At 48.2% G+C, this 20,503-nt stretch overlaps 1 protein-coding gene across 11 annotated transcripts in view; it reads right to left on the bottom strand.

The window, feature by feature from the left end:
* BOC (BOC cell adhesion associated, oncogene regulated) overlaps window positions 1-20,503 on the bottom strand; it is a 100,006-nt gene that overhangs the window by 56,268 nt on the left and 23,235 nt on the right. For 2 of the 11 annotated variants that reach the window (XM_055568180.1, XM_055568182.1), the window contains exons 1-2: window positions 18,216-18,352; window positions 13,032-13,122 (exon numbers count right to left, since the gene is read on the bottom strand). The gene's annotated coding sequence lies outside the window, so the exon portion shown is untranslated. Of the gene's footprint in view, window positions 1-9,691; window positions 9,740-13,031; window positions 13,123-17,237; window positions 17,790-17,820; window positions 18,121-18,215; window positions 18,353-20,503 lie in introns of those variants that run through there. The other 9 variants (XM_055568173.1, XM_055568178.1, XM_055568176.1 and 6 more) reach the window with 8 other exon arrangements.

The raw sequence follows: 20,503 nt of genomic DNA, 5'->3' as shown, positions 1-20,503 counted from the left end.
AGGGGATCTTCACGACCCAGGGATAGAACCTGTGTCTCCTGCATTGGCAGGCAGATTCTTTACCGTCTGAGCCACCAGGGGGATCTACCTCTGTGAAGGAGGTAGTATTGTCATCCCCATTCTACAGATGCAGCAACTGAAGCTTAGAGACCTTACACATCTTGCTCAAGGAAAGGAATCCAAGCCAAGGTTATCTACTTCCTCTGCCTGCTGGTCTTGGAGTCCCTGATAGACTCAAGCAGGCAAACCAGAAAAGGAAATTGAGGAAGGCTGAAAAAAACAAACCCAAAATCAGTCTGGGTTGGAGTCATGCACTAGCCACCATGTTTCAGGAGGGATTGGTTCAACAGATCCCACAATGCACTCTGCAGCCAGTTTCTGAAGATGCACTGTCCCCCACCCCATCTGAGTCAGTCCTGAGGTCTGAGCACCTCAATCCCGTCCAAAAGTTGGCAGCAGCCCACTGAGTCTGGATCCAAGTAATATGCACCAGCATGTAGTGAGAGACAATAAAATTCTTCCGTTTCTTAATCTGGCCTCTCTCATCTTCCTTCTGTTCTTACACAATAACCATAAGACTGGAGGTTCCCAACTGGCTGCGTAGAACAATCATACAAGGACACTAAATCACATCAATGCCTGAGCGGCACCTCAGGCAAATTCAGTAAGAACCTGTGGAGGTGGGGCCCAGGCGTCAGCATTTTCAGACCTCTCTCCTGGAAACTGTAATGTGCAGCCAGGGTTGGGAACCGCTGGGAGTCTCTGCCATGGATGTGCGGGTCACTGGGACAATGAAGGGCTTCCAGAAATGCCCTGGCTGCACTGGACGCCATGGTTGAAATTGTGGAATTGTGAGCTTTGTATAAAGATGTTCCCTGATGTATTATTTTTAGAGAAATTTTTGCCATTTTTAAAGCTAAAAAAATTTTTTATTCTACAAATTAAATATCTTAATATATTTTAATGAATAAAACATTTTCTCACTTTTTCTCTCAGATCTCTCCAGATATTTTCTGGACTTTAAGATTCCTAGTTTTCTCCTCTTCCCACAGAAATAAAAACCCAAAAGGAGACCACCATTGCAAAGAACATCTACTTTGGGGGCCAAGACAACTTCCATGGTAGCAGATACTCCAACAGGTCCCTGGGCCATAGTCATCTCTGGTGGGGCCACCCCCACTTTTGGGGGCAGGGAGGTTAGCAGGAGACTAGCAGTTTTCCAAGCATATGCACATGTTAGCATTTGCACATGAAAACCTGAAATGCCATTCCCTTAACAAACTCAGAACAGTCTCAGGGGCTCGCAGACCACCAGGAAGTGGAACAGGTGTAGGCCATCTAGGGGACCCACACCCACTTGACACCAGATCGCACCAGAGGGCCTTGGCTCCCCAGGAACTGGCTTTCTGCCATCCCAAAGGGCTAACAACTTAGCCTTCCCCAAGGAATGGATTTTTCAGTTTGGCCCCTGCGGGGAAGGAGACAGCTCCCCACCCCCACCTTAGAGATGTGGGTCCCACCCCATCCCTCCCCATCCGCGGTCCTCCCACTCCAGGAATGAAGCTGCTGCTGCCCGGCATATACCCAGACTGGTTTCATCTCCTTCCAAATCCATTTTGTGTCTTAACTTCTGCCAAGAATAAAAATTGAAACACTCACATACACATCATGCGTGTATGGGAGGGGAGGACAGAGCTGGAAGTTTAAACTGAAAAAGACCAGGCGGGGAAGGGGAGGGGTAGGTCACTGATGAAAGTCAGGGCTTGAGACCTCCCTGGGGTCTGTGTGGGCCCTGAAACACCCTTGCCTGAGGCCCCTGTTGGTAAACACCCGAGGTCACGCCTCTAGTGGCTCCAATATGAAATGCCATCTGTTTGCCACCCCACCCCTGCCCAGGGGGCCACAGAGCAGCTGAGCTGCGCAGCACTCCACAGGCCAGAAGCAGACTCTGGTCCTCACACTTGGATGGGCCGGCTTCTTGCCAACTCCCAAATGAATAAAACAGTGCTTCTGGGCCCTGGTGGTGCAGGCGGCTTGCAGACTGCTTGTGTCCACCCAGAAAAACGGGGCTGGAGCTGGAGTCGCCATGCTTAGACTCCTATCCCCTGACACTCTGGCCTGCAGACGCCTGAACCTGGGGGCCAGGCAGAGCTCCAATTAAGCTCTCTCCTTTCTCTCTTGCTGCTGACTTCTTCCTTCTGGGCAAAACCAGGAGCCCCTGCACTATAGAACAATCACACCTGATCCTTCACCCACTGAGGATCCCCCAGGGTTCAGATAACAGCCCCTGACTCAACTTGGTGGCTCATATTGTAAAGAATCTGCCTGCAAGGCAGGAAACCCAGGTTCAATCCCTGGGTGGGGAAAGATCCCCTGGAGAAGGGAATGCAACCCACTCCAGTATTCTTGCCTGGACAATCCAGGCAGAGGAGCCTGGAGGGCTACAGTCCATGGGGGTCAGAAACAGTCAGACACACTAACACTTTCACTCACTTGACTCAACTCTAAACCCCATCAACTGCCCTCTTTCCTCCCCAAATGGTGAACTAAGTACTCACATCACTTACAACTGTCCGGATGGAACCCATCCTGACTCATACAACCCCTTCCTTACACAAGGCAACATGTATTGAGTGCTTGTCAGTCAACATGTGTTGAGTGCTCATTCAGTATTAAGCTCTGTGGATCCAAAGATAAAGTCCAAGCTTTCTCTAAGAGCTCAGCATCTGGTAAAGGAGACACACAAGCATCTCAGAGCAGCATGGAGCAATTGAGACTCAAACCCGAGTGCTCTGGACTGGTGTTCTTTCCTTTATGCACCCTTATTAGGAGGGCATGGGGAGACTGGATCACACGGTGCTTTTGGAAAGGGGACCCTTGTGGCATTCATTTTTGCCCTATCTGCACACAGGGCAGAATAACAAAAACAAAGATAAAAAAAAAAACAAAACAAAAACTTTCTGTTTGTCTTGAAAATTGTTGAATCTGGACGATGGGTACACGGGGTTCATGATTCTCTTCTTTCTGCTCTTGTGTATTGAGTTTTTAAATAATACTAAAACTTGCTTTTTCTATAGGATGAATAGAACAAGATTGTCCCAGACCTTCTCAGTTCTTCACCAACTTCCAGGACACCCTTCCCCCACCGTCCCCCATGTCACCTCAATTAAGCCAAACAGCACTGTCAGGCAGGTTTCCACAAGCATCCAAGTTCTAGTAATGGAGGGCAGTATAACCCTCTTCAATCTTCAAAGGTTCCCCAGTGTTGGGCCAAAGAGGCAGTCCCACCCCTTTCTTGGGAAAGAATTATAAACCAGCAGCTTATCTCAAAAGCCAAAGTAGTAATAATCATAATGGCAATAATGGTGACATCTAGCACCCCCTCTGACTCAAGAGCTCTTCCAACGCGGTTCAATGACCTCTTGCTTGGACTTGGGAAATATTCAGAGTCTGGGTTTTAAGCATCTTAAGGGCCCCAGGCATGGTGCTCAATAATCTGTTGGCTGATCAATTGAAAGGCTACTCTTAAATGGTTAAGAATATGTCTTTGGGGCCATGTGGAAGATGCCTGGAGGCACGAATAGCACTGCTCTCAGCAAGGTTTACTGCTGGGTCTTTGGAGAAGCAGCTCAGTGCAAAACCTCAGTGACTGAAGGGAGGCCAGATTGAAGCTGGCATCATGAGTTTCAGAAGGTGGGAGACAGGTCAGAACCCCCGCCCGGGGAAGGGTCTCACACCTCATCTTGACTGAGTTTCAAAGAAACAAAGCCTCACTCTCATTTCCCCATCTGGACCATGGGCGTCAGTGCCAGCACTTTGATTAGCCTCCTTGTGTGGGGAACATGAGTTCTGCCTGCCTATCATGGTGGGTCAGGCTGGTCCTCTTACCTCCTGACTTTGAAAGCTGTAGAGGTCAGCAGTTCAGGAGCCACCCTATTCTACGGCCATGGAGACTTTGTTGAGAGAGGGGAGGAGGGTAGTGGTAAGTAAAATTGGGACCCTACCCTAGTTCCCACAGGCTTTTTTCTGGAGAGAAACTACTATAGAGGACTCAGACTGCCCTGGAGACTTCCTTCCACCAGCACTCACTGGAGCCTCACGTGGCAAGGCCCACACCACACCTTCTGGCATAACCTATCTAACAGGGACCATGCCATGGGGAGGTCCTGGCATGGCCCCCAGAGTACAGAATGCCATTCCTTGCGCTAAAGGGTGTGTTTTAAATATCACAAGATATTTATAAACTCAGTGTTCTTGAGATTTTTTTTTTCACCAAAAAATTAGGGGGTAAAAAGCCCCCTCCCACCCCCCACAAAATACTTTGTCAGATCATGTATTTATCTTTTGGTTTAGCAGACAAGGACCCTGCCTGGCTGCACCTACAGAACCTGGTCTGGGATACCCCATCAGGACTCTCGCTGTACCTCCCGGGGGACAGCATGTGAGGGGGTGACTCAGGAGTGAAGGCTGGATTTGGTAGGAAACAGGTCTTACCCTCACGTGTTTACCAGTTTTCTGTCCTCAGTTTTTGCCTGCACAGGCAAACTGAGACAAGGGACAAGCCTCCCGTGTGTCGATGGTCAATAATCAGTTACAGCCTTCCAGACACTGGAGGGAGAGCCAGGAACACGAGATGGGGCAGGGCGCACCACCCTGATTCCCAAATTAACAACAAAAGCAAGAACAGTTTGTCTGTAGAGAATTCATCTCTGAAGAGTTTGAGGAGCACTAAACTCATTGGAAAAGACTCTGATGCTGGGAGGGATTGGGGGCAGGAGGAGAAGGGGACGACAGAGGATGAGATGGCTGGATGGCATCACTGACTCGATGGACGTGAGTTTCAGTGAACTCCGGGAGTTGGTGATGGACAGGGAGGCCTAGTGTGCTGCGGTTCATGGGGTAACAAAGAGTCGGACATGACTGAGCGACTGAACTGAACTGAAACACTCCACTACACTAGTGTTCACCCTCTTGGTAACAAACCTGGACAGGTACTGTTTAGTCTCCACTTCCATGAGGTACAAGTAGGAAGAATACTGAATGGCAGGGTGCAGATGGGAGGGTGGGCTCAGCAAAGAGCAAGCCAGAGGAGGAGGTGGGAAGAATTGAGGTCACAGGCGTGGAGTTTCTACAGTCTGAGAGCTGACTTTGCAAGGAGGCCATGTCTTCTTTTTCCTGTGTACTGAATTCTGAGGCACCTGCCTGGTGTCCTTTGGAGTGAGAAGGTACCAGCTGGCTGTGGCTCTGTGTTTACTCCACACAGGGAGCAATGAAACCTGGGGTCTGAGTTTCAGTCCCTGCTCCCCAGGGCTGGATCCCTCTCCATTTACCACTGCCTGGTTAGTAGTTTTCAGCCTGGTTCAACCAGATGGCCCAGGTGACCCCATTCATACGCACTGCCCTTTCCTCTGTGATCCTGAGGCGGAGCAGGGTTGGAAGAGCCCCTTTCTCTGCTCCTGTTATAAAATCCATCATTACCCCCATCCCCAGAGAACCTTGCTATCAAGTGACTGGTGAGGACACTGAAAACTGGGGTTCCTGCCACCACACTCCCAAGAAATCCTCATTTGCTTTTGAGGGTGACTGCAGAACGAAGCACCTCTTGGCAGGGAAATGCTTTCGCTCTGTTTGTGCCGGATCATTCTTCCTCCTGAATGACCGAAAACCAGCCCAGGTGCTGGATCCCCCTCAGGACTCAGCAGACACACTGGGGCTGGGGCAGCGCCCTCAGAGGCTGAGGGAGCTGTGGGGCCGCCGGATGAGGTGTGAAGGAGTGCGGCCTGCCCTGCTTGCCCTGGAGGGTCACTTCCCCGCCACTTGTCTGAAGCTCCAGAGCAAGTAAAACAAACTCCTGAGAAGGAAGGCAAACAGCCTGATGCAGGCTCCTCCTGTCTCTCTACTTAAGAGTGGGACGGAAGGTCTGCTCAGCTGATATTTCCAGATGTGGAACCAAAACACAGGCAGCAACTGACAGCTTCCCAGCCTGGGCTGAACTCCAGTAGCACCAGCGCCAGGCTGTTCCATGGACAACGACAGAGCAGACCCCTGGGTTCTGCGCAGGTGGTCTCAGCACCGGCTATGAGCCCGCCCTTCATCAGCACCTTGTACCCCAGATGGATGGGGTGGGGGCGGCATGTTCAGAGAAGGCCATGCTTAAAAATGACTGAAGGAGATGGCTAAGTGAAAGAAGCCAGTCTGGACTATATGTCCTTGTGATGCCAACTACATGACATTCTGGAAATGAGCTACAAAGACTGTAGAAAGCGCAGTGGTTACCAGCAATTGGGAGAGAAAAGGAAGGCCGGCCAAAGAGGTGGAGCACAGGGGATTTTTAGGCAGGAAAAACTATTATTCTGTCTGACACTGTAATAATGGTGGACATGTGTCATTATGCATTTGACAAAACCATTGCATACAAAAACATTGCATACATTCCATACAAAAACATTGTATACCAAAAAATGAGTCTCAGTGTAAACTATGGACTTTAATAATGATGTGTCAACACTGACTCATCAATTGTAACAAATGCATTACACCAGTGTAAGATGTTAGTAATAGGAGCAATTGGTGGGAGTTGAGGGTATGTGGCAACTCCCTGTAATTTTCACTTAATTTTTTATTATTAACCTAAACTGCTTTTTATTTTTTTTAAGGCTATTAATTTCTTTTTAAGTTCAAAAAATCTGGAGGGGAAGCCCTGGACCATTCCCAGCTCCCTGAGATGCTGTAGATGTTGGGTCTAGGGATCTCAGTAGTGTAATTTCTCAAGCACATTTATTGTCAGCATGAGACTTCTTGGGATACTGGTCCCTATTTTTACTCTTCCTTAATTTCTAAATCTAGAAGCAAGTCAGAAATGACTAAGACTAAGTCAGATCTACCTCCTCATGGGCAGACATCCAAACCTGCTCTTCCTTGCACTTGCAGGCTGTCAACTCTGCCACTGCAGAGACCATGCCTGCTTCCTCTGTGCCTAGCAGAGGGCCTGACTCCCACCAGGCCCCCATGTGTGGGGAACCGAACTACTCTCAAATTCATCTAGTGCTCCTCACGTCACAGATGCAACAGGCTAGGGTTAGGCTATGTGGAGGGCGTGATGGTGTGTGGAGTTTTCTCTGAATACAACAACGGAGAGTGTTGAGCAGAGAAGTGACCTCGCCTGGCTCCTCTTTTGCAAGCTGACACTGACTTTTCTATGAAGGATAGACTATGGGCAGGGAGGTCAGGGGTAAGTGAGGCAGGGAGAACACTTAGGAAGATATCCCAACAGACCAGGTAAGCAAATGTTGATGGAAGACAAGGATGGTGTGAAGTTGCAGGATTCTAAATACATCTTAGAAGCAAAGCCAAAATCATCTGCCAACTTATAGTGGAGTATGAGAGAAAGAACAGAGTCAAAGGGGACGCTCAAGTTTGAGGCCTAACCAGTAGAATGCAATGTGCTGAATCAGGGAAGAGGCAAAGGAGAGGCTGGGTGGAAGCTGTTTCCTCAGTGACCAGGCCTGAGGACTGGTAGACGGGTACCTCTGGGCTGGGGCCTTGCCCCAGTGTGGGCTCCTCACTTTCATCATCTTCTCATTCCCTCATCACTACATAGCCTTGAGCCAGTGGGGTTCCATCAGTGCATCTTCTACCTACTCATCTTCCCAGTTGCCCAATCCAGCAAGAACACTTCCTCCAATCTGTTTTTCTTTCCTTTCTTATTAACAGCCACCTTCTGTGAATGTTCACAGTGCATTTTGTGTGCTGTATATGCAGTATCTTGCTGCCTTTTTGCAACAATTTTAAGAACCTAGGTTTTCAGAGTTTAGGTGACTAGCCCAGGGTTATACACCTAGCAACTGGCAAAGTCATGTACAAACCTGAGCCTGTCTGGTTCCAAAGCTCATCCTTAAACAGGATGCCACTCAATCTCCAACCTGGAAGTGGCCCCAGAAACACTGCTGCCTCCTGCAAATATCATCTTTCTCCTGCACCTCTGTCTAATAAGATTCACTCCAAGCCTCTGTTCTCTCAGGTGGGGTCCCCCTGACACTCTTCAGACTCCTCTGTTCCTTCCTCTCTCAGGATCTTCTTGACATGAGATCTTTTCTTCTCTCAACTCCTGCTAGATCCTGAGACCTTCACTGTCTTTTCCCACAAGAGAGGGAAAAGCAGCTTGTCTGGCAACAGGATCTAACTGCCTTCATTCAGTTCAGGCCCCCACTCTTAGAAAACAAATACACTTATACATGGAATCTATAAAAAAAAAAAAAAAAGGTACAAATGAACTTATTTACAAAACAGAAGTAGAGTCACAGACACAGAAAACACATTTATGGTTACCAGGGGATAAGGGGGAAAGGGGTAAATTGGGAGACCGGGATTGACACATGTACACTACTATATACAAAGTGGGCTTCCCTGGTGGCTCAGATGGTAAAGAATCTGCAATATAGGAGTTCCAGGATCTATCTCTGGGTCAGAAAGATTCGCTGGAGAAGGGAATGACTACCCACTGTAATATTCTTGCCTGGAGAATCCCATGGACATAGAAGCATGGTGGGCTACAGTCCATAGGGTCGCAAAGAGTTGGATGCAACTGAGTGACTAAGCATATATATAAAAGATACTTAATAAGAACCTACTATATAGCACAGGGAACTCTTATTCAATACTTTGTAATGGCAAACATGGGAAAAGAATTAATTCACTTTGCTATACACCTGAAACTAATACAATACTGCAAATCAACTTTGAAAATTGTGTTGAAGGTGCTAGTTGCTCAGTCATGTCCAGTTCTTTGTGAACCCAGGGGCTTTGTGACTCCATGATCACCAGACCAGTCCATGGAATTCTCCAGGAAAGAATACTAGAGTCGGTTGCCATTCTCTTCTCTAGGGGATGTTCCTGATCCAGGGATCAAACTCAGGTCTCCTGCATTGCAGGCTGATTCTTTACCGTCTAAGCCACCAGGGAAGTCCACTATGCTAAATCAACTATACTCCAATAAAAAATAAAATACAAAATAAACATAGCCACAGAAGCAGACGCAGCCCTTGGCCCAGACTCTGACCTCTGCCTGTGCCCTCAAGTGTCTTTTCTCTTAACTCATCTTGGGTGAGCATAGATGCCAGAGGCTTTTGAGATGAGTAGAACCTTCTGCATCAAAAATGTTCCTTTGTGCGTTTCTCTGCATCCTTATAGTGCTCCGAGAAGGCACCTTGTAAGGATGAGGTAATAAAGGCTCAGAGTTCCCACGATTTCCTCTTGGTTATCCAACTAGTTGGTTACATAACTATATCTTAAACCCACGTGTCCTGAATCCCATCCCCGCACCTCCCCATACACACACACACACACATATAAAGCCAGAACATCCTGGCTTCAGGTTTTCCACATTTGTTAAAGAAAAACAAGGAACCGAGGGCAACTGTAGGCTCATCACAGGCAAATCTCCCGGCTTTCTGAAGCCAGTAGGGAGAGTTGGTTTTGCTCTGCAGGTAACAGCCTGTAGAATTCTTTCTGCTGACTGCTCTGTGAGTATTTGCCTGGCAGGTACCATCTCCTGTCAGTTACCTGTCTGTCAAAGTTGCTACTTCCTTCCCCAGGGTATTTTTCTGCACAAGCTGCCACTTCTGACCAGGAAAAGTATCTGCTGGGCAAAACTCCTTCCCCCCCTCACCCCACCAAGGCCCAGAGGACCTACTTGATCAGACTTGCAGAGATCCGAGGAGCCCGTGGATTCAGCTGGCACCTGCAGTGGAAGCAGAGACTCAGACAGCCAGTTCAGATAATGTCCCAGAGGGAGAAAAAGCCGGGAGACACATTTCAAGAAGAGACCCAAGAGAGCAGCAGCTTTCAGCACTGCCTGAGGAGCTGGACATCAGCTGGGTCTCAGGACCCGGCTCCCCTCATGCCTTGACTGCTGAGAAGCCAGTTGGGACCTTCCATTTGTGGCCCCTGTTTTCAATTCCTGTCTCTTAAGGCAAGTCTCACAAAGGCCGCCACCTGCCCCTTGCACTTTATTAGCTACAAAGAAACAGTTTTCCCAAGCTAAGGGAGCTCTGCTTAGAGAAAGTGATTGTCGGGATACTTTTTTTTTCTTCTTCTCAAAGCCTGAGTTTTGGAGTTAGCAGCCCGGCCGTGCAATCTTGGCTCTGCCAGTTACCAGCTGTGAGACCGCAACAGGTCTCTACAGTCATTTAGGCTTCAGCTCCCTTATCTGCCGAGTAGGATCATGCTGCCCATCTTCACAGGACTGCTGGGGGTTGTGGGACAGTGCTCACAGGACTCAGCACAGCACCCTGGTGCGCAGCAGGTCTCACTAAATGGCAGGTCTTGTTCTCCACGTCACCAGAAGGAGGATGGAGGCAGGCAAGGCTGCCTCTTTGGCTCTGGGATCTGCCAGTCTCAGCCTGCCCTTGGGGTCCATAGATGATTCCCCGAATGGGGAATGTTTCTTCGCTCTTGCCCTGAAGAAGGGCGCCTGCTGCTCACGTATGCTCGCCCTCTTAAGGGAGCATCTCCACACGTACGCAACGCTTTGTTTGTAAAATCAGGGGAACAAAGATGAACTCCATCACAATACTGCCTTCAGCAACCTGTTCCGTTCTTTTCACCCACACTCAAGACCTTTGTGGTGTCTCAGTGACAGGGAATTGGCTGCCAACCTTCTTGTTCCCCTTTGGGTAGGAGAGCTGAGCTCCCCACCCCTACTCTCTCCCATTGTTGAAGACCACCCAGTGAAACGTGCTGGCAAGCTGCCACCGTCCAGGCAGGCGAAAGCCGGGCCTGATTACCCAGCCCGCACCTCTGGAACTTCTAAGCCTACAGAACACAAGGCACCTGACTGTGGGGCTTTCACCTGGCGCTGACGCAGTCTTCACGACGGTGAGACCACCAACGCTGTCCAGGAAGAGCTGCAGGTGACTGCTTGGCAGGCCTGTGCAATGGAAGAGCCATTAGACTCTACCTCTTGGCTGTAACACAGCGGATTTTTATGTAACTTGTTCACTACAAAACATCTATTCATAATGACAGAAGTAAACGGTCATGAATTTCCATCACTTTATGTGGTCTCACTTGCAAAAGCAGGTACTGTGTTCACTGACTACATGACGAAATCCTCCTCACGTGAGCACAGGTGTGTAAAAAAGTACACGCTCCCATCACACCTCTGTGGGATGATAGTCATCAGACTGAAAAGTGGGGGAGATGCTTTGTGAAGTAATTAAGAGCAACTTCTGCTTTCACAGAAAAGTAATAAACTCAGAACCCCCAAATTTTCCTCTCCAATTAACTGTGACCCACACCTAATAAACCTGCTGGGATTGTAATGTTAGGTAAGTTCAGGCTAGTAAAGCCACTTGGCTGGGACTATTCTGGAAAAATATTGGCAGGCCAGGAAAAGTGAGGGAGTTGTCCCTTTAAGAGTCCAATTTCAGCCAGGCCTGGGCAAGGGAACCTCCAAGGTCAGCTGATTCCACACACCCTCCTCCTCTTACCTGGAGCTCCCATCCTGTCTAAGCTACCTCTTAGCAGTCAAGGAGGGTCCTGGGCAAATGGAGAGCCCAGCAATTTTTCTGTGTCCCTAAAATAAACATCTCCTCACTTCCTACTCTGGGAATGACTTTGGAACTAAGCAAAGCTACCCTAGAGAGTAGAACAAAGGGCAAACAAAACTGAAAAGTGAAAAGATGAATTTAGGCACATGTTTCTGCTAAAATCTGCATATTCACAGCTAAAATCTGATGGGATGAGAAAGAAAAGACAATCACATGTTTCTCCTTTGCCCCCTGAAAGCTATCAATCACTGCTTTTAGAACATGGTCAAAGACTCACATTTCTGAGATTCTGTATTCAATGCAGAGATTCCAGTTTTTAACTTTACTAAAATAAAAAAAAAAAAAACAACTCTGAACTTGAAATATCCTGTCTTAAGAATTCTTCAAAAAAAAAAAAGAATTCTTCAGCCTATTATCCTCTGAGGAAAAGTACATTTGCAGGAAGGATGTTTCAGTCCTGCCAGCCCCACCTTGACTTCTAGGACAGCCTGAGATACTAGCTCTCCCCACTCCAGAAGCCTTGCTTCACGATCCAGCCCAAGAACTTTCACATTGGAGTCTGCATTGCTGTGCCTGCATGTCCCTTCCCTGCAGTCATAGAATTCTGGAAGGTGCGGGCTCTGGTATTAGTCCGGGCATTCAATAAAAAACGTGTTGAAAGGATGAAGGCTCCAACTGACACACGAGTCATCATCCTCATCTTGTCCACTGCTGTGTCCAAACTCAGTTTGGAGGCACATAAGCATTTCTTTGCCGTATTTTCTGCTGCTCAGCTCCTTTTAGATGATTTTTTAAAAAATTCAACCCATATTATGTACTTTCCTGTTATTAACCAGGAGAAGTACTTGAGACTTTTCTCAACATTTTCCCTGGCAAGCAAGGTAAGTTGATTGTGAATCACTGGCTCTCATCTTTGTCCTGTGATTTCAAAACTCTTACTGCCCAATAACTCTGTCCCAAACATCAAAGACCTTCTTTGAAGATAAGGCCAAACTCTCCATTAGGAAAAGACAAACTATTTCCTAACTTTATTTCAGAAGATAGAATAAAGATGGAAGATGGAACGACATAGAATCCCTCTAGGTTTTGTGAGATAAACACTGCCCGGTACACCAGACCAGAAGGCATTTGCTGTAATACCATTGGTAGATGCATGAACACAGGGCTTTCTTCATCCACACCTAAGCAGGACTTTTTCACAGCAGTGTGACTCCAAATCCATAGTAAATGGTTTACATCTAACAGGTTGAACAGAATTTGGCTCAGGAAAGGAGAGTCCACTTGGTCACCTGAGGGAAAAGAAGCTCTGAGTACAAGAGTATCTGAGCTGAACCAACCTGTTTTGTCCAGATTCCACTCAAAACTGGACCCTTCCAATACTGAAGGATGAGAAACAGTCTATCCTCACATGGCAACACAAACTATGAAAATATGACTGACCCAAGCAGCCAGACATATTAGACTGTGGGCAGAAAAGCTCACCTGCTTCTTCTACTTCATCGCTGATAGCCTCGGACGGTGTGAATGTTGACAAGCCTTCATGGGTCATGGGTTCCAGGAAGTTTGTCTGGGCCTGAGGAAAAAGAAAGTGTCTCAAACAAAATAAACAAACACTTTCAAGTATTTGCTTTTTATAAGGTGCATTGCTATAAACCAGACTAATTCCTTATTAATCCATTTAACAAATAAGAACACGGAGAAAAGGCAGTTTTTTCTAAATCATAGGCTTCCTTACATCTCCAGGTACCTGGCCCTTTGCTAGAAATGGAATAAACAATGGATGAAGAACAAGGATTACATTGAAAGCAGTCATTGATCTTACAAAACCATTACCATTTTCATCAATATTTACCAAATATCTGTTAAGAACACACTATGAGCAGCCCTCATACAAAGTAAGGTGGGCTAACGGGGAAGGGGTTGGGGGTGGTAGGGCAGCAGGTGAGGAATGACCCCCACACACAGCAAAATCAAGGATCATCTCACAGATGGGTCAGGCTGGAGTACAAGGGTCCTATCAAGGTAATCATTATGAGACACAGCCACATGTGACAGGGCTAAGAAATTTAGATTGTAAACTTAGAGTGATGATTTGTTTATGGGACTGATGAAGGATGGGTGGTGGCGGGTGGTGGCAGGGGGTGGGCACGCAGGGGCATTGGGTAGACAGTGGGGAGTCCAGCCATATGTCAGCACAACTGTCCAGGGCATGCAGAAACATGGTGGTAGCAGGAAAGGAAAAGACGGTGGGATGGTAGGATAAAGGGAAAGGCAGGAGAGACGGGCAAGCTTAGGGAGGAGCTGACAGTAGTGATGGAGACACAGGAATCCATCGGTTCGGTGGATGGAGTCAGCGTGAATGGAGTCCACAGCACAGCCAGGGCTCCCATCCAAGTTTCCTAATCCTCAGGGCAATGCCACTTGAGATGGATCCTTTAAGCCTTACTTCCTGATTCCACCTCCCCTTCTCTACCCATTTCCAACCCTGAGGGCTCCAAGGAGGCTAGAGCCCTATTTAGGAAATCCATGTTTTTGTAAACATGGATTTCTAGATTAAAAACAAACACCATCTTCCATCGCACCCTCCAGCCCCAAATATTTGATTCAGCCTCATAAATGAAAATATTACATGTAAAGGCTCCATGTGGGAGCACTTTTAGCATTTAGCTTGTTCCCAGCAATAGCAAAGGGGACATACAGGCTGGATATACCTGTTCTCTATGAGCCTTTGGTCCAAAGTATAGAGACACTTCAGGCCTGTCTGACTACAGAGTCTACACTTTTATTGCAGCTATGTGAAAAGTCTGTATGCACATGGATGAACAGAAACAGTTGTGTTACAGTACAGGAATATGAGTAATTTTAAAACCCATTTTATTATTAGTAGATGCTTGTACAATAAATAAAAATGGGGGGGAAGGGGAGTATTTTGGAGAACCATCCTTTGACTAAGAAAGCCTATTCAGGGACAAACAAGCTCCCAGTCTGGGTGGGGTCTGATATACTAGAAATGCCTGCTAAATGGCTTGCTGAATTGAAGCATGGAGATGACAAGAAGTTCCATATGTTAAAGTAAATACATTTTAAAAACTGTAATGAATCACTTGCATTTCTCTCCCTCCCCAATTCCCATTCCTACACCCACCTTATTTTCCTAGATAGCAAGGAGGCTTGGAATTTGGAGGAAAGAAAGCAAACTCCCAATGTACAATATCTCCTGGTGCCAGGTTAATACTTTCTTACTCAGAGGACAGAAAATACTGGAAGCAATTATCTGGTACACTTGGATCCTCTTCAGCTTCTTCCCGCTTGGTTAAAAGATACGGAAGGAAAAACTCTTATTTCTTAACCATCCTGGGGACTTTGTCAAAAGCTGAACTCAGATCCCCAGGGTCCCATGGAAGACTATGACCACCAGGTTCACGTCTCACCATCCCAGCTTATACCCTGGGGATCCCTGGCAAAGTCCACTGAATTATTCCATGAGTAAAATCTCTTACTCCTTCTTAGGGTATGGAAACCACAGGTAAGCTGCTGAAGAGAACTAGAAGCCCAAACATTTGAAAGAGCGTTTCAAAGAAAGGAAAATTTCTGGACCCATTTGGAGGAGGGAAAAGAATATAAATTACCCTCTTAACACAAGTTGACCAACCAATCAACAGCTAAGCAGGGTTCTCTCTGTTCCCCCCTTTCCCATCCCAGCTGTGGTCAAGGAACCAACTATCCTGGCTTCTATCAACTTCCTCTCCCCAGTAAAGCCAACGCTGTGGCTTGGGCGATTTCTCCTGAGAAAATGTGTCTTGTAATGTTACTCTTCTGAGATCTCTTAACAGAGGATGACGAGACAGTGTCTCAACCCTCAGATTTTATAGGTGTAGATGGCCTCCAGCTTCTTAAAGAGCCAAGCTCTGAGCAATAAGTGTGGGCAGGAAATGTCAGCAAAGCAGCAACTCCTACTTCTTTCATTTTCCATACACTCACTCAAACACTCATGCCGCAGGAAAACCGTAACTCCAGTGCTGTTCCCCCACCTCCCCCCATCTCCGTCCCAGGGACCCCAAGGTGCTTCACGGTTACCATGGGAATCTTCTGGGTTTCAATTATGAAACCATTAAAAAGTACCAATTATAAGACCTCAGAAACGTTCCTGGGAAATCTGTTACACACCTCAAAATGGTCAAACTCTTGACTCAGATTCACTTTAAGTTCAGAAAACAGGTCACACAGATGTTTGGGAGCCTGAGCCCCCACCTTAGTCCAAGGAGACTGTTTCATGCTGCCCTTGAGAAAATGAAGACTGATTTATTGGCTATATACAAAAGGATGACAAACCATGACAGGGCTGGGCTGCCTGCAGGCCCAATTGTGGAATAAATCAGAAATGTGTGTGCATTCAAGAATTTTGAAAATTTCATTCATTCACCGGCCAATGTTCGCCAAGTTCTGGGTAGCAAAGATCTAGGTGATGAATGTGAGCTGGGTACAGGGCACCTGGAGGTGGCACAAGGGCCTGAAACCAAAACATACTTTTCACTCAGTTCATTCAAAGAGGTAACTCCGGGTCAAAAACTTATTCGAACCCATCTGAGCTTGCTGAGAAGGGATGGAGGAGCGGCAGAACACCCCACCACACCCAGAAAATGCCTGTTTAGGATTGCTGGTGTGTGGTTTGGGTATTCTTAGCTCTACTGCCACATCTCTGGAGGCACACAACCTTCCAAGCAACCCTGCCACTGTAACCCCATCCCCAAAACAAAACCAAGCAAACAAATCCCCAGGGCTCCTTAATCTCCTCCAGTTCTCTCCCCACCCCCCAACCCCCAATTCTCCTACCATCTGGAAGAGCAAAAGAACACTGGCATCCTGAAAGTTAAGCAGAGCCTTCAAAAATCCAGCAGAAAATTCTTCTTGGGTTTCCTGCCCTTCTCCACAGCCCCTTCCCACTTGTTCCAAGGGATCATTTCCCCACCTCTCACAGTTACACAAACAAACCCCCGCAAGAGCACAACCCCAGGAGAACGTTGTGCACGAAAACACACACACACACACACACACACACACATTTGACCTCACGCTGCTCCAAGCCCACAGACACCTCTGAACACCCCCACTTCAGCCTCACCCCTTCCTTCCACCTTTCCAGCGGGGTATGTTTTCCTGGCGCTGTTTTACTCCCAGTCCGTTCAGTCTATCTTAAAAAAATTTTTTTTTATTTTTAAACGCCAAGACGGTAAACTCCGATCCCACTAAGAGGCCAAAGGGGCGTGCGATAGTTTTGTGTATTTGCAGGCTTCATGTGGGCTTCTCCCCACGGCCCTGCTGCGCTCTGAGCCTGGAACTGGTGTCAACCTTCGGGGGAAGTTTGGGAGGCTGTCCCGGCCCTTCTCCCACAAGGGAAGCTTCCGGGAATGATCGGCCAGACCGCGCCCGCAGGGAACGAGACGCAGCGCTCCCGGGCCCGGAGACAGCAGCCCGGCATCCAGCAGCCAGCCTGGGCCGCAGCCCACCGCCGGAGCCCGCGGGCAGAGCGCTTGGACCGCTCCCGCCGCCAGTGCGTCCCCATCAGCCACCCGCCGGCGCTTCCTCGGCATCGCTCGGCCTGCGGCCGCCAACCCGCCCCCTCCCCTCTCCAAACCAGCAAACACAACTTTTTATGAAAAGAAAACAAACTTCAGCGACGTGACTCACCTCTGGTGCAGCCGGCTCCTAGGAAGGGCGAGCCGGGGCCCGGGGGCCAGCGCCGTGGGCGCGGAGAGAGCCACACAGCCCGGGGCCGCACGGACACACAACCCGCTCAGTGACACCCAGGGACACACAAAACAGGAGGACGGCCGCAGTGGGAGCAACAAAGGAGCCTCGGACGGAGAAGTTGCCGGCCGGAGAAGGGGGGGCGCGTGCGGGCGCGTGTGGCTGCGGCGGGCGTGAGTGTGAGTGTGTGCGCGCGTGTGTGAGTGTACGCTCGCGGCGGCTGACACGGGCGGGCCGGGGCTCAGGGTCCCCGCGGCAGGGAGCTGCGGCCGCAGCGGTGGCAACAGGAGGACAAGGCAGGGAACGCCGCGCCCTGCGCACCCCGTCCCTCCATATGGAAGAAGCTTTTTTGGATGACTGAACTCGCAAACAATTCCTTCTTTTGCTTCTCCTGCCTAGGAGCCTCCCATTACCGCGCGCGGGGGAGGGGGAGCAGAAGAGGCGGGGAGGAGGGGAGGAGCAAAGTGGAGCCAAGAAAGTCTTGGAAAGGAAGCTGCAAGAAAAAAAGTCTCCCCTAACTCACTTTTTCTCCTAATACTCATTTTCTTTCTGTTGCGCCTGAATCCCGTGCTTTCCCCCAACTTCTTTTTCTTTCCCATGCCAAAAGCAAAGTCTTCTAACTTTCTCCCACACCCACGGCTCCCCTGAACTCCCACTTTCTCTTTAGCTTCACCTCAGACCCTAGCTCGCCTACACTATCCTCTCCTCTCGCCTGTCTCTTCTCCCCAGGTGTTTTTATGATACCCATCCCCGCCCTTCTTAATGGTCTCCTTCATTCTGCAAACAAACGATTGCATAAATCATTAAAAGTAGACTTTGTTATTAAATGCTCCCCTACCCTCTACCCCCAAATGGGGCAGCAGCTGTCGAGAAAATTATAAGGAAACCGAAGCCCCAGTGCTACCTCCCTTGACCTACCCAGTGGGTTGGGGGAGAGAGAGTTTGCCGCGTCCTCGGTTTACAGCGCCCTGCCCTGACCTCCATTCATCATCCCAGGGTGGAAGCTTGAGGAAAAGGATGAGAGAGCTGAGGCCAGGGAGGGGGAGCGGCTGCAGAGGAGTTGGTTACCTCCTTGTGTGCGTGTGTTAAGCCCTCCCTTTAGTGTTGGGCAGATAACACTCAGAGTATCAGCTCTCAAACTTGAGCTACATCAGAACCCCCTGTAGGCTTATTGAAACCTTGCTGAGCCCTGCAGTATTTCTGAGGTGGCAGGGTCTGGGGTAGGCCCAAGAATTTGCACTTCTATTAAGTTCTCAGGTGATGCTGATGCTGTGGGTCCTGGGCCACATTTTAAAAACGACTTTTGCAGGGTATTGAGGAGTCAAATATACTTTGAGTTGGGGCAAATGGGGTCTTCTTAATCTGTAAGGGATGGAACAGAGATCGTGAAGGGTCATCCTGTTCATACCCTTACACTGCAGTTAAAGGAAACCGAAACCAGAGTGGTTAAGGCAGACATTTGTTCAAAGTGAACCTGGAGTTTGTGCCAAAGTGGGAAGAAAGCTGTTCTGAAAGTTGGTCAGGCAGGCCTAGAGTGGGGTGAATGAAAGTGCTGCAGCCTGTATGGCAGGAGCACTGCCCCACCCCCAGGCAGGGGTCACCGTGTGACTCTGAGAAAGTCACCCAACCTTTCTGACTTTGGTTTTGTCCTCTTTAGTTTCTCATTTGCAAAAATTCACTTTACATTGAATATATGATTTTAATTGAACCTGAATCAAAAAGGGTTTAAAAGGGTAACATAAATATCTTTTAATCAATACATTGTACTATCTTTTTTTCTCATGCTTTTGGAAAATTCAGGCATGAGCCAGTTTCTTTATTGATGTATCTGGTATGTTCAGCCCCATGTGCCTGGATTCTTGGGTCTGTCCCCAGGGGAAAGTGGATAAGGGGGATGATCCATTTTCAACAAGGTGAAAAAGACTATGAACTCCTTCTTTGAACTATGTACCTGTATTCTTCCCTCTCCTTTCTTCTCCAGTTCCCCACCCCCCCACCTAATCACCATTCTCCCCCTAACACTCTCCAAGACATATTTTTGTCTCCACTCAATAACCATACTAGCTTCTACCTTATTATTCTCTGCTGCTGCTGCTGCTGCTGTTAAGTCGCTTTAGTCGTGTCCGATTCTGTGCGACCCCATAGACGGTAGCCCACTAGGCTCCCCCGTCCCTGGGATTTTCCAGGCAAGAACACTGGAGTGGGTTGCCATTTCCTTCTCCAATGCATGAAAGTGAAAAGTGAAAGCGAAGTCGCTCAGTCGTGCCCGACTGTTAGCGACCCCATGGACTGGAGCCTACCAGGCTCCTCCATCCATGGGATTTTCCAGGCAAGAGTACTGGAGTTGGGTACCATTGCCTTCTCCATTATCCTCTTCTAGGGTTCAGGATTACAAGGCTTGGGGGCCATCCTGGGCCATTCTCCAAGGAAATGGGCCAGCCAGCCTTCCACTGCAGTGAAAACACTCTGTCTCCCCAGAGCCTCAAGCAGAGTACTGAGTTGTCTGCTTTTCAAAGATGACTCCAAGTACAACTCCTACTGACAAGTGAGACACCAATGCATGGAACTCTTACACTGATTCTTCCATATTTCTTCATATACTATTCAAAATGTCTCTTATCCCTCCCCATTGTCTTCTTCTGAAGACTTTCTCCTAGGACTCTTGATTCCCTCCATTCTGGCCTTTGGGTATCCCCTGAACTCTGAGTCAACCACTCAGAGCACAACAGAAAATAAAGAAGCTTGAAGTCCTTACCAAAATTATTTAACCAAGAGAAAGACCCATGGCCTGTACTTCTCTCCATCCCAGACAGCTCATGCGGCTGCTTCTCTTTCCCATAGAGTTCAGACAGAATGCAGATCACAACCTAACTGAGTAGGCATAATTCTGCAGGGGCACTAAGCACACTGTTGGCACCTCACGTGTGTTTATTATTTTTATGGCTCTTTGTATTAACATAATTGTGTTTATTATTATTATCCCTGTAAGAAACTCTCTCTCTCCCTTTGCCTGGAGCAAGTTCCTTGCCTAATTCTCCCCTCCCTACTCTATCAGTTTCCTTATCCCTGCCCTCCCTACTCCACTCTAACCCCCTTCCCACCCCCTACCCCCAACCATCTCAAGACAGAGTGTGGGCTTGCAATCAGGTGCTCTCTGCTACTCTTGATTTTGTTTGTGGTGACTTCCCTCTGTCATTTTACTCCTT

Source organism: Bubalus kerabau, chromosome 2 (genome assembly GCF_029407905.1).
Source record: "Bubalus kerabau isolate K-KA32 ecotype Philippines breed swamp buffalo chromosome 2, PCC_UOA_SB_1v2, whole genome shotgun sequence".
NCBI classification, from domain to species: domain Eukaryota; kingdom Metazoa; phylum Chordata; class Mammalia; order Artiodactyla; family Bovidae; genus Bubalus; species Bubalus kerabau.
This window is presented reverse-complemented; position numbering and strand designations above follow the sequence as displayed.